The following is a 14,755-nucleotide window of genomic DNA, read 5'->3' on the forward strand; positions in this document are numbered from 1 at the left end:
ACGCGTCTCCTGCCGACGGCTGGACTGGATGTGAGAGTCGTGGGGAAAGCAAAATCCCGCTTGCTCCGACCCTTGCCCCGACACAGCCTCTGCTCGGCTGAGACGGGTCTCCGTCGCTTCTGATCCTCTTGCAGACGCTGCGGGGGTTGTTGTGCAGTTGTGAACGTGAGCAATTCCCATCCCCTCCCGGCTCCGGCTCACTTTTTCAGGTGGTTGCGCGCCTTGCAAACTGGTAAAAACATGCCAAAGGCTGCCCTTTGGAGTGGAGAGGAAAGGTGGCACTGGCGGCCGAGTTTGTTGGTAAATAGCGCCCCGTTGTTGCAACTGTTCCAGGTTATCTGGATGGATCCGTGTCTGAGCAAAGTGTTTGAAGCCGCAGTGTGTGTATGTAGCACTTTCAAAACAAAATAACGATAGATCCAGCGAGCATCCTCAGTCTGAAGAAGGGACTCGACCCGAAACGTCACCCATTCCTTCTCTCCAGTGATGCTGCCTGACCCGCTGAGTTACTCCAGCATTTTGTGTCTATCTGAGATTGGCATATTTGCAATGTTCTCCTGAATTAGCTCTTGGTTGGAGACTCACCTTATGAGTCTCTAACGTTTCAGGGGTCGAAACCCTTCTTCAGACTGGTTTGAAGATAAGGGAAACGAGAGATCTAGGAGATGGTATAGCGAGATAAAGAACAATGAATGAAAGGTATGCAAAAAATTAACGATGATAAAGGAAACAGGCCATTGTTAGCTGTTTGTTCGGTGAAAACGAGAAGCTGGTGCGACTTGTGTGGGGGAGGGATAGAGAGAGAGGGAATGCCAGGGCTACCTGCTGTTAGAGAAATCAATATTCATATAACTGGGCAGTAAGGTGCTAAAGATTCCTGTTTAACGACACAATCTAGATGTTCTTATTGTACAGGACTTTGGGCAGAATTCCATGTTTTGCTGTGGGGGAATAGCAGTTTGCAAAAACCACCCGTAATCTACTGCTCTTGGGACATTGAGTCCGCACTTTCCGTTCTTGTTACTTGAATCCCTAAATAGAATTCATGGTAGACAAAAATGCTGGAGAAACTCAGCGGTGAGGCAGCATCTATGGAGTGAAGGAATAGCTCCATAGTTGACCTATTCCATCGCTCCATAGAAGCTGCCTCACCCGCTGAGTTTCTCCAGCATTTTTGTCTACCTTCGATTTTTCCAGCATCTACAGTTTCTTCTTAAATAAAAAAAATAGAATTCATGTTGTCTTATGATTGAAAATACCGATCCAGTGGCATTTTGCAAACAAGTCGTTACATTGAAGTCTATTGTTCTTGCCATGTTGGATGGTAAAGTTCACATGGCATTAAATAAAGGGGAGGAGATGAACATTCCTAAACAAAAGATGGGCACAAAATGCTGGAGTAACTCAGCGGGACAGGTAGCATCTCTGGAGAGAAGGAATGGGTGACGTTTCGGGTCGAGACCCTTTTTCAGACCATCTCGGTCGGAAACGTCACCCATTCCTTCTCTCCAGAGATGCTGCCTGGCCCGTTAGGTTACCCCAGGATTTTGTGTCTGTCTTCGGTTTAAACCAGCATCTGCAGTTCCTTCCTAAACATTCCTAAAGACTTGTCAAGCGATGGTGCTTTCTTAGCCTTTATTAGCCGTTTTGCGTGCAAGTATCCCTTCATTCTCCAATCCAATAATTACAATGAATGAACATTTATGTCTGAGAAGGCCACTAGGCTCATTGTGTGTTTCTCAGACAAGAAGCAAGCTCTACTCAAGAAGGTTTAAACTTGATCGGCAGGCAGGAAGTTGATAGAAAAGTCAATGGCAGCAAGTTCAATAGGACAGGCAGGACCTTGGCAGGAAGTGTGGAAAGACTGTTGGATGAGAGACCTGACCCACTGGCAGGGCAGATGAACTCGGGGCGTGGATTAAACAGACAGGGGGATTGAGGAACATATTTGAGAAGGAAATCAGGAAGGGAGAAAAAGGAGGCTTGATGGCTCCTGCAGATAAGATTAAGGAGAATTCAAAGAGATTTTATAAATAGATTAAGGGAAAATGGGTAACAAGAGACAGAATAGGGCTGCTCAGAAACCAAAGCAGTCATCTCTGTGTGGAGCTGCAGGAGAAGGGCAAGGTCCTTAATGAATATTTCTCCTTTGCTTTTATTGCGGAGAAAGACACGAAGACAAGGGAACAAGTGAGTTTATTGTCATGTGTCCCCGATAGGACAATGAAATTCTTGCTTTGCTTCAGCACAACAGAACATAGTAGGCATTGACTACAACACATGAATAAATAAACTGATAAAGTGCAAATTACAGATAATGGGTTATTAATGTTCAGAGTTTTGTCTGAGCCAGGTTTAATAGCCTGATGGCTGTGGGGAAGTAGCTATTCCTGAACCTGGTTGTTGCAGTCTTCAGGCTCCTGTACCTTCTACCTGCAGATAGCAGGGAGATGAGTGTGTGGCCAGGATGGTGTGGGTCTTTGATGATACTGCCAGCCTTTTTGAGGCAGCGACTGCGATAAATCCCCTCGATTGAAGGAAGGTCAGAGCTTGGGAAAGTTAATGACGATGTCTTGAGAATGTTCTGTATTACGGTCAATGAGGCGCTGGATGTCCTTAGATATATGAAGGTAAATACATCTCCAGAACCTGCTCGGGTATATCAGGTTCTGATTCATGTATATTCAGAGTCTGAAGAAGGGTCTCGACCCGAAACATCACCCATTCCTTCTCTCCAGAGATACTGCCTGTCCCGCTGAGTTACACCAGCATTTTGTGTCTACCAGGTATATCGGGTATATCCAAATACTGTGGGAAGCTAGCCATGAACTTACAGGCGCCATGGGGCACTAATGAATCGTAGTTAGGATCTGGAAAACTGGAGTGTGGCTCATGTTGTTCCTCTAAGAAAAACCTGGGAACTATAGACGAGTGAACCTAACATCTGTGGCAGGAAAGTCACTGGGGTGGATTCTGAGATAAAATCTCCATGCATTTGGAAAGACGGGGTTGATTTGCGATAGTCAGCATGGTTTTGTGCTTGGGCGATCACGATTCAGCTTTGCGAAGATGCAACCAAGAAGGTTGATGAGAGTAGGGCCTTGCATGTGGTCTACCTGGATTTCAGCGAGGCCTTTGATGATGTTCTGCATGTTAGGCTGCTCATGAAGGATAGATCATATGGGATCCAAGGAGAGCTAGCTAACTGGATACAGAATTGGCTTCATGGTAGGAAACAGAACATTTGGTGGAGACTGTTTTGTGGACTGGAGGCCTGTGCTGAGCATGTACGTCTTGTTTAGTGCAGGGCCCCTTGTTGTTTGTTATCTGCAGCAACAAATAGATTGAGAATATACAAGGCATGATTAGTAAGTTTTTGTAGGAAAGAACTGCAGATGCTGGTTTAAATCGAAGATAGACACTAAAAGCTGGAGTAACTCAGCGGGACAGGCAGCATCTCTGGAGAGAAGGGATGGGTGACGTTTCGGGTCAAGGCCCGAAGCATCACCTATTCCTATTCTCCAGAGATGCTGTCCGACCCGTTGAGTTACTCCAGCTTTTTGTGTCTATCTATGATTAGTAAGTTTGCAGATGACACTAAAATAGGTGGTATCGTAGATGTTTATTAAGAATTACAGGGGGATCTACATCAACTGGATCAGTGGGCCGAGGAATGCCAAATTAAGTTTAATTCGGATACGTGTGAGGTGTTGAATTTTGGGATGTCAAATGATGACAGGGCCTTCACTGTGATTGGTGGTGCCTGGGGAGTGTGGTAGAGCAGTGGGATCTGAGAGTACAAGTACATAGTTCCTGAAAATTATATCACAGGTTGACAGGGTGGTGGAGGCATTTGACATGCTGGCCTCCATATAAGTCAGGGAACCTGAATATAGAAGTTAATGAGTTATACTGCAATTGTGTAGGACATTGAGGCTGCGCTTGGAGTATTGTACTTAGTTTTGGTCACCCTGCTATCGGAAAGATATTATTAAACTAGAAAGGGTGTAGGGAAGATATTTGAGGACTTTGTTACAATTTGAGAGCCTGAGGTATAATGGGAGGTTGGGCAGGTTGGAACTTTATTCCTTGGAATTCAGCAGACTGAGGGGCCATCGTATTGAGGTGGATGAAATGAGGGGAGTGGATAAGGTGAATGTACAGTGTCTTTTTCCCAGAGAAGGCAACTCAAGAACTCAAGGTCATATGTTTAGGGTGAGAGGAGAAACATTTAATAGGAACCCAAGGGACAAATTGATCACATAGAGGGTAGTGGGTATATGGAACGAGCTGACAGAGGAAGTATTTGCGGGAGGTACAATAAAATTGAAGAGAGACTTTGATATGTACTTGGGTAGAGAAGGTTTGGGTGGGTGTTGACCAGATGCGGGCAAATGGGACTGGCTTGGATGATCAGGAGGGGCGAGTTGAGTTGAAGGGCCTGTTTCTGCCCTCGAACTCTGACTCTAAAGAGTTATCTCTCTCTCAGTCCTCAGTCATGCAGAACATGGTACTTCAAGTATTCATTCAAGTACTCCTTAAGTGAGTTGTTTTTTTTCCCTCTCTCATATTTCATCAGAGAGTTCCAGACAGAAGGTGTTGTAAACCAAAGGATTTAAATTACAGGGCAAGAGGTTTAGAGTGGCGGAGGAAACAAAATATCACCCAGTGGGTGTTTATAATCTGTAATGCACCATCTGAATGATGGAGGCAAGAACTCTTGCAACGTTTACCAAGTATCGTGAAGAGCACATGGTTCACAATAGCAAAGACTATAGACCAATTACTGGCAAATGGGATTAGTACAGGTAGACACTTAATTGTCAGCATCGGATGTGTTGGACTAAGGGGCCTGTTTCTGTGCTTTGTGACTGATTATTTCGGGTGAAAATTATTTTTCTTTCCCTCCTCTTTAAAGTTCCCAGGTTTTTCTTTGCAGGTTTTTCTTGAAACACAACATTGGCACCTAACCTGTGTCCAGTGCCGATCAAGGCGCCTCTTTCAAGGCATTCCCGAGCAAATGAAAGGCCTGGATAGAGTGTACGTGGAGAGGATGTTTCTACTCGTGGGAGAGTCTGGGACCAGAGGGCACAGCCTTGGAATAAAGGGATGTACCTTTGGAAAGGAGTTGAGATGGAATCTCTTTAGCCAGAGGGTGGTTGATGAATCTGTAGAATTAATTACCATATGTAGCTCTAGAGGCCAAGTCTTTGGGCATCTTTAAAGCAGAGATGGATAGGTTCTTGATTAGTAAGGATGACAAATGTAGGGATAAGGTAGAAGAACAGGGTTGAGAGGGATAGATAGATCAGCCATGATTGAATGGCAGTGGAGACTCAATGGGCCGAATGAATAATTCTGCTCTTATGTCTGATGAAGTCAAGAACTTTCATCTTTAATAGATTTAGTTTAAATCTATCCCGCTGGATTAATCAACATGGATAAATGTAAATAAACTCAATGGCCATGTCCATTCCTATTCCGCATAGATAGATATGCCATTTATTTATTGTCACTATACATGTACAATGAAATTAAAAGCAGCTTGGACTCAGTGCATAAATATAATTTAGTACAAAAAACAAGAAACAGAAAACAAGACAAAAGGGGGGGGGGGGGGGGGGGGATAGGTGCACAATTCTGCGGCGCTATATACATATCTATAAAGGCAAAATGGTGAAGGATGAATAGGTAGTATTCTTAGGCAGATGTTTAAAGATTATATTAAATATTTAAAAAAAAAATTAAAAAATATTAAAAATTACAGTTACAATACACATTACAGTTCCAAATTTCAGTACGTGGATATAATAGATGGAAGTCCGGGTGTTGGGCTTCATCAGATGAAGTAGTGAGTTTACACATTTATGTGGACAACCATGCTGGATAGTTGGACTATCATGAAAGCTCATACATGACTGTCTCTTTGAAAACTATCCCATCTGCAAACTGCCTCTGCAGTATTGTGTTGTGGGTTCACAAGGTTACCATTGCAATCTTGAAAACATCCAGCTATTCTGCTCAGCTATCGTGGTGAAATGGCTCGAATCAAGAACGCAAATTACATATACGAAGCAACTGCATTTGTGATGAAGTATTTTCCACCCTGTCCCATTGAACTCGACCTGTCTGCATACTATAGCAGAGTTCCTTGCACCGCCAACTGCTCTCCTGCTGGTACTGAATTGTTTGTCATGCATTCTCTTGTTCCCACAATGTTATCTCTGAGAACTTTCATCCCTTAAATTTCTCATGAATTTGGTTAATATTGCACGCTCTCACCCTTGCCTGTGATGGTCCACTGCTGAAACGTCAGCCCACATTGATGTTACCTCTGCACAGGATTGTTGCACCATTATCCTGCTGGCCTTGTGTCTCTCACTTTCCACCCCACCCCACTTCATTCCCACTTCCCTCGAACTCTTTAAACAAGCTGTGGCTTCACCTCTGGGGCCATTATTTCTCCTCGTGCCATTTTCTGTTCACCATCTTCCCCTGGGTTATGTTTTAGCTTCTTGCCCATTTCGAAACAAGGAACCGCAGATGTTGGTTGATACCACCGCAGAAAGACACAAAGTGCGCGTGTAACTCAGCGGTTGAGGCTGCATCATTGTAGAAAAAGGATGAGTGGCATTTCGGGTCGCGACCCTACTTCAGACAACTTCGAAACATCACCCATCCTTTTCTTCCAAAGATGCCGCTTGACCCCTTGATTTACTCCAGCACTTTGTGTCTATCTTTAGCTTCTGGCCTGGTTGACTCGGTTTTTAATTGTTTTCATGCTAAATATACCACGTGACTGCAAGATCAGGATCGCTTGTGGAAGAGACTGAGCTGAGAAGTGTGGATTAGGCAGCTGACTAAGCGAGGCCCCTTGGTGACACGGTGCATTAGTAGTGTGACCATGTTAAGGTTCAGAACTTCAGTGGCAGGCCAATTATCTCTAACTTTCATTGTGCACTTTTTCCTGAACAACTTTTTGCCCCACAGTGAACAGAAAGGAATCTGCTATGTACTCTGTGCCATAGTAAGTAAGGAAAAATTGCTTGACCAGTAATTAAAAGGCAGTGCTTAAAGGCTGTACCTTTTGAATTAAAGGATGAAAATGCCCTCGACATTAAAAAAAAAAAAAAGTTGATTTCCTCAGCACATGAATCAGACTATGGTGTGGTTTCCTGCCATGGTCAAACTCTCTTGTAAAACTTATTTGGAGAAGAAGATTTAAAATGAAAATGGAGATTTGATTTACTGCTGATGATTATAATGAAGGGCTTTTTTCTGTGTAGTTTTCTAATCCTTAAGCAAAAGCAGGGATTTAATCATGATACATGGATGAACAAATTAATCTGGTAAATTGGCAGATCATATGCTGATGAAGACGAATGTGCTTTTTATGTTCAACGTAGCTCTCTGTTTCTTATTTGTAAGGATTGCAAACGTGAGCATGTTCTGGTGGATAATAACTTTTGCCACCTGTCATCAGACAAAGCATGAACAGGCTTGCCGGGAATACCCTGGGGGACAAAAATATCCATCCTATGGTTCTTTATCCCAATCCTGACCATTCCTTCCCTGCCTCTCCACTTCTGCTGCCACCCTCCCACGAAATAACCATTGTGAGGTGCTCACAGATTAATTTTTGAAACTGGAGAACATCTATTCAGCTATGTATTCCTTGATTTCCTTAAGGGCCTGTCCCACTTACGTGTCCTTGGCACGCAAATTACGCAACCTCGTGGTCGCGTTGAGGCGCACGGGCATCGTATACTTAGAAGCGCAGAGGGGTATGTACTTGTGCGCGACTTCGCACAGGGCTCCAAAATTTTTGTTGTGAACGAAATCTTCGTGCGCCAACGGCCTGTCGTGTAACTGACGGCCAAAGACCCTGGCGCGACGCAACGTCTCACCTTCAACAGCAGCAGAAGCAGGCAAACGATCACCGAGCTCGGCCTGGGGCTCACGGCCATTGCGGTCCGGATCCGCCCCCACTTCTACTCCCAGAGCGGGGCCAAGAAAATTGAAGATAGACACAAAATGCTGGAGTAACTCAGCGGGACCGGCAGCATCTCTGGAGAGAAACAATGGGTGATGTTTCGGGTCAAGACCCTTCTTTTCAGACTGAAGATGAGTCTCGACACGAAACATCACCCATTGCTTCTCTCCAGAGATGCTGCCGTTCCCACTGAGTTACTCCAGCTTTGTGTCCATCTTCAAATGACATCACGCGCTCCAGACGGCTGTGCGTACGCATGTAATCGCGCCCGACCTTCGCGGGACCGTCGCGACTCAACGTGACCATGAGGTCGCGTAATTTGCGTGCCAAGGTCACGTAAGTGGAACAGGCCCCTTTACTCGCTAAACTAAACTTTCTCACAAGTCTCTCTGCTCAGATACAAGACTCTTCCCTAATTCTTCTCCTTTCTTCTTCCCGGCCCCCATCCCCACATCAGTCTGAAGAAGGGTCTCAACCTGAAACGTCACCTATTTCTTCACTCCATAGATGCTGCCTCACCCGCTGAGTTTCTCCAGCATTTTAGTCTACCTTCGATTTTCCCAGCATCTGCAGTTCTTTCTTGAACCTAATTCCTCTCCAGACTTTTTTCAAATGTTTATTTTTCAAGCTTTCCTTATTCATCTCATGTTTCATCAATGTTATTTTCACTACTTACTGCCCAACGTTTACTGGCTTCCTATTTAATGAGATCGTCTTTGGTCCTCTGTTCCAAATTCCCATCTAGCTTTTTGAACAGAAATCATCCTTGACCTTTGGCTTTGCCAGCTACCATTTTCCACTTTAGCTTCTATTTCCTTTCCAAACTCCTTGAATTTAATGAGGAATCCAATATCTTTGCCTGTCATTCCGATAGCTAAGTTTTGAGTCTTTCCATTTGGGGTTTTGCCTTTCACGTTGCAACTAAACAGCACGAACCAAAGTCACAAATTACCGTTTCATTCCTACGTGATGCTAATTCTTGCAGTCGATTCCACTAGTAGCTCTTGTTTCGCTGTCTGTACGGAGTCTGTACGTTCTCGCCGTGACCTGCGAGGGTTTTCTCCGAGATCTTCGGTTTCCTCCCGCACTCCAAAGACGTCCAGGTTTATAGATTAATTGGTTTGGTGAATGTAAAAATTGTCCATGGTGGGTATAGGATGGTGTTAATGTGCGGGGATCGCTGGTCGGCGCGGACCTGGTGGGCCAATAGGGCCTGTTTCTGCGCTGTATCTCTAAACTAAACTAAACTGAATGGGTACTGATTGGGGATGATCAGCCATGATCACATTGAATGGCGGTGCTAGCTCGAAGAGCCGAATGGCCTACTCCTGCACCTATAGTCTATTGTCTATAAACTAAAGTAGTACCTGTCTAACTTTGTCCAGATTGACGGTCCTTTCACAAGTCATCAACCATTTGTATTCACAGCAACACTACCATTACCCTTTTTTGTTCAACACTGTGTCAATGTGTCTGTAAGTCAAAGGGTCCATCATTGGCATGTCCAACTATTCATTGATGTGTGCCATTTGACCACTGTGGCTCCAAGCAGGCACTTTGGCTTCCGAGTGCGTTTTGATAGGTCATTCTGCCTCACCACCACTATCACCACTGCATTTTTTGATCTCCTGATGTTGTTAAACAGTGCAACACCAGTCTTGGATACGGTGCCAGAGGAATGCCACTCAGAATACTAATCAGCTCAGCAACAAATATGGATGAAAATTAACTTTTAAAAAAAAAAAACCTTATTCAGAAAAGAATACATATACAAAACAAAAACTGCGCAAACACCCTTCCTATATCCTTGGTGTCTATATATTGAATAGCATCATATTTAGTAGTGTTTGAACCTATCATTAAACAAAACACCCTTGCCACTCGTATGGCCTTTTAGAATGATATCCCTTCCCGTGATTTAGAGGTGTCCCCACCAGGCACTGTTCTTCAATGCCTACCAGTGGAATTACCCTAGACTGTGGTCCTCCCCTGCAGAAGCTCCGGCACATGCTCCTGCAGTCTGTAATGGGCCGGTTGGCAACATTCCCTGATGGACATATCGCTGCGCTGGGAATCCAACGAGTTTTCGGCAAGCCAAAGATTATCTTTCATTGAATTTGATGGTTTTTCAGCAGCATTTGATGTCCATCTCTGATTGTGTCCCTGGGAACAACCAGTAAACCAGAGAAGGGTTTCGGCCCGAAACGTTGCCTAGTTCCTTCTCTCCATAGATGCTGCTGCATCCGCTGAGTTTCTCCAGCATTTTTGTGTACCTTCGATTTTCCAGCATCTGCAGTTCCTTCTTAAACAGTAAATCAGAGAGTCCTATTTGGGATAAACTGTAACCAGGTTGGTCCCTGGCATCATTCTCCAGATCCTCCTCGCGCAGAAATGGGCAACCGTCTCCTCTCCATAACAGCTGTCCTGAGAGCAGTGCACATGGTAGTTTGACTCTGGTCATGACTCCAATGCTCTGACCGGGTCGGTCCCTCTTACCTCCGTCTAGGCGAGATCTTGGTGCTTGATGGTGGGTTCTGGTGATGGACAATAAAAGCTCTGATCTTGTCGTTGATGCATAGATATTGAACCAATTTTAGAAACCACTCTGATAATTCCCCTCCTAAAATACTCATCTCTTTTTTTATGACAGTCCTTCAAACCTATTTTTAGGTTCAGGGTCATGCTGTTGCAATTTTGTTTATTGTCACACGTACCGAGGTACAGTGAAAAGCTTTGCGGCATGTTTATCAATGTATATGTATACTTTATATATATATATATATATATATATATACACAAACTTGAACCTAAAAATAAGTTCCTGTGCCGCACTTTGGGATAACTTGCTGAGTCGAGGGTGCTTTGTCGAGGGTAGTATGATTGAATTAGCCAGTGTATTGTTTTAAATCTCCCATTGGCCTGCTTCCACTCAGTAGGCAGTCATCTAGGTTGTTACTGACCCTTTCTAAGCTAAAGAAAGAGCAAACCTTTTGACTAGAAGTTACAGTTTGCAGTAACTAAAGTACCAACATGTGTGTTAGTCTGGAGGGCAATAATAAAATCTATCGCTGACGTTTACTTTCCGCTGAACACCATTCCACATTTTAAGTTGCATGAGCTCAATTCCACACAGGTTGCCAAAATGTGCGGGGGGGGGTGGGGGGGGAGTCATGAAACGAAACAGAAGTGTGTAATTTGAGCTTGCGGTATAGCGAGCAGAGCAATCTGGTTAGAAAATCCGCATGCACTGGTAACTGAACAGCTCACTACAAATTAATATAAATAGATGATATTTGATTTTAAGTTTCAACTTAATGTGAGCCTGCTAGATGGTACACTGGTTTTGTGTTAAGGTGGCAAATCTACCATTCCATCTCTACTAAGAGCCACCATTTGTGGATGCATTGGGCTTTTTCAGTGCATTGATGTAGATTATTAATATGCTGTGTATGGCATAAGGTAGCAAACATCTCCAAGGTTAAAGTACCCCTATAAACAATACTTCTGTTGTAAATGAAAGCAAAAAATGCGGGAGATGTTCAGCAGATTAGGCAGCATCTATTGAGAGAAGGAGTTTTATGTGTTGAAGACAGACACAAAATGCTGGAGTAACTCAGCGGGACCGGCAGCATCTCTGGAGAGAAGGAATGGGTGACGTTTCGGGTCAAGACCCTTCTTCAGACTCAAAATTTTGTGTTTTCTCTATTTTTGCATTTTGCCACTTGCAGTATTTAATTCCCATCGTAGCTGATTTCTTACATTGCAGCTTGGGTTTTGAGCAGGCAGGCATGCTGACAGAACAAATGTGCGGATTTGTATTAAACCCTTTTTTTGGCAGAATTTTCCAACTTATAACTGAAGCTAAAAAATGTTTGTGCAAATTCTGGCATGAACTGATGTGACAATGTTATATTGGGCGGTAACGTTTGAGAAGCACCATTGCAAACCTTGGTTTTCTCTTTTTCTAAGTACATTCTCTTGTTCAGCAAGTTCTATTTCTGCCACTGAAGGTGTCTGGGGAAAAGTGTTTTTATACAGTCAGCTTCTTCAAGCACTGTGTTCACAATTTTAGTGAGGGATGTTGAGAACTAGAATTATTTGTTATTACAGTGCTAAACTCCAGACTCTTTTCCCATATGATCACTCCCTTATCCCCATCGCATCTAAATGGTCCCTTTTACTTTTAGAGATTGAGTGCGATAACAGGCCCTTCGGCCCATTGAGTCCACGCTGTCCAATGATCTCCAGTACACTCGGTCTATCCTATGCACTAGGGACAATTCACAGAAGCCAATTAGCCTACAAACCTGCACGTCTTTGGAGTGTGAGGGGAAACTGGATAACCTGGAGAAAACCCACATGGTTGCAGGGAGAACATGCAAAACTCCAATCAAACCCGGGTCTCTGGCTCTGTGAGGCAGCAACTCTACTGCTGCGCCACCACGCCACCCTGAATTTGGCCCTCGATTTATATTCAAAGACTATCTCCATAAAATGATTGATGGCATTAGGTGAAGTTTTTGCTGCTTTCCACCATTCAACCCGAAGAAGGAAAATGTTTGTTTTAAAGAACCGTCATTTTTTTAATGAAAGAGAAATTCACTTTAAAACTCATCTGTTAATTTTTCTGGATCTCCTTTATTAGTTTAGTTTAGAGATACAGAGTGGAAATTGGCCATTTGGCCCACTGTGTCGGCGCCGACCAGCGATCCCCGCACATTAACACTATCCTACACACACTAGGGGCAATTTACACATTTACCAAGTCAATTAACCTTCATACCTGTAAATCTTTGGAGTGTGGGAGGAAACCCAATCTCTGAGAAAATCCACACGGGTCACAGGGAAGAACGTACAAACTCTGTACAGACAGCACCCGTAGTCAGGATCGAAACCGGATCTCTGGCGCTGCAAGCGCTGTAAGGCAGCAACTCTACCGCTGCACCACCGTGTATTACTGTTGTCATTGTTAGAAACCACACAAAAGAGAAGTCTGAATATAATCGGAGAAGCAATATCATCATTGAGGCACTGCATGCTAAAAAGCTTGTTGATGATAATATAAAGATAATGAAATGTGAAACTCTTGTGGCTGGAGTTTCAACTGATGTTGGCACTGTGGCAGTGCAGTGTTGTGGTGGTAGGAATTTTATGTATGGCCATGGGGAAATTTCCTGACATAAGACACTTCATCTTGGTCCCTTCAAGTTATAAATGGTGTTTGTAGGTTAGATTGTATTTGTCGTAGACGCCAGGCAAGGGGGATGAAAGCTTTATGTGTAGGAGGGAACTGCAGATGCTTGTTTACGCCAAACATAGACGCAAAGTGCTGGAGTAACTCAGCAGGACAGGCAGCATCTCTGGAGAGAGGGAATGGGTGACGTTTCAGGTCGAGACCCTTCTTCAGACTGATAACATCAGTCTGCATAACACAGTGAACATCAGTTTCAGCAAATTACTCATTTTTATTTGAACTTTTAAAGTGAATCCTCGTGTTTATAAAACAGAGGGAAACAGCCCGTATCCAATGCTTCCGGTTATGTGAATGTATGATTGGAGTGGTTTACATCTCGTTAAATCAGATTCTGATTTTAAAATATCCTCTAAATAAGACTAATCGTTCTCTCCCTCCCTCCCTCCCTCCCTCCCTCCCTCCCTCCCTCCCTCCCTCCCTCCCTCCCTCCCTCCCTCCCTCCCTCCCTCCCTCCCTCCCTCCCTCCTCCCTCCCTCCCTCCCTCCTTCCCTCCTTCCCTCCCTCCCTCCTTCCCTCCTTCCCTCCTTCCCTCCTTCCCTCCTTCCCTCCCCCCCTCCCTCCCTCCTTCCCTCCTTCCCTCCTTCGCTCCCCTCTGACGGAGGACTTCAACATAGTCGAAGGAGGTCTTCAACATGACACTTTTTCACACTCTCCTAAACTCCTCTAAACTCGCCAATTAGGTCGCCACAGTGGGACAGCCCCTTTAGGAGTGTAAAACTAGTGGACATAAAGTCAGGGTGAGTGGGGAATGATTTAAAGAGGGACCTAAGGGGCAAGTATTTTCACAAAGGTGAGCTGGGTTTCAGGAATGAGCTGCCAGAGGAGGTGGTGGAGTCAGATTTTTAATACAATATTTGAAAGGCATTTGGACAAGTTCATGGGTGGGAAATGTTTGGAGGGACATGAACCGTAGATATGCAAGTGGACTAACTCAGGAAAGCACCATGGATGAGTTCAGCTGGGGGTCGTCTGACCTTCTGGCCAGGTACGCTGACCTTCGGAATATCCTCGGGTTCCTGACTTCCCTGCACTTGCAATGCATTTTCCTGCCTGTTCAATCTTTCCCTGGAGAATTAAAGATGACACTTGAGAATGTATTCCATCATTGGTTATTTATTTTAGTGGTGGGATTGTGCATCATGGTGTGTTCAGACCACGTTGTCAGTAACATGAAAACCAGCCCAGTTCTCAGTAGTCCAATGTGCCTGTTCACATCTCTTGGAATGATATCATTGTAAAAATGTTGTTCTGCCATTGGAAGTCATTTTTCCTCCAAAGCTTAACTAGTTACAAATGCTCCTAATTATTTTTAATCAATATACAGTGTTTTTAGACTGTTTATTTACAATATATCCACTGCATTTATCTCTCGTTAGTGAAAGCAGGAAGCAACAACTCGTACTGGCCTCAAGTTGTGTCTACTTTGAAAAATCACCCCCACAGATTTCTACTTTGAAAAATCACCACAAGGTGTGTCGACTTTGAATAAGCTCTCCTGCTCTCTCCTG

General features: G+C 44.1%; 1 protein-coding gene across 2 annotated transcripts in view; it reads left to right on the top strand.

Annotated features, from left to right (window-relative positions):
- Positions 1 to 14,755, top strand: part of ccny (cyclin Y) — a 214,186-nt gene that overhangs the window by 25,439 nt on the left and 173,992 nt on the right. The window lies entirely within an intron of this gene.

The sequence above is a fragment of the Leucoraja erinacea genome, chromosome 2 (genome assembly GCF_028641065.1).
Source record: "Leucoraja erinacea ecotype New England chromosome 2, Leri_hhj_1, whole genome shotgun sequence".
Taxonomy (NCBI): domain Eukaryota; kingdom Metazoa; phylum Chordata; class Chondrichthyes; order Rajiformes; family Rajidae; genus Leucoraja; species Leucoraja erinaceus.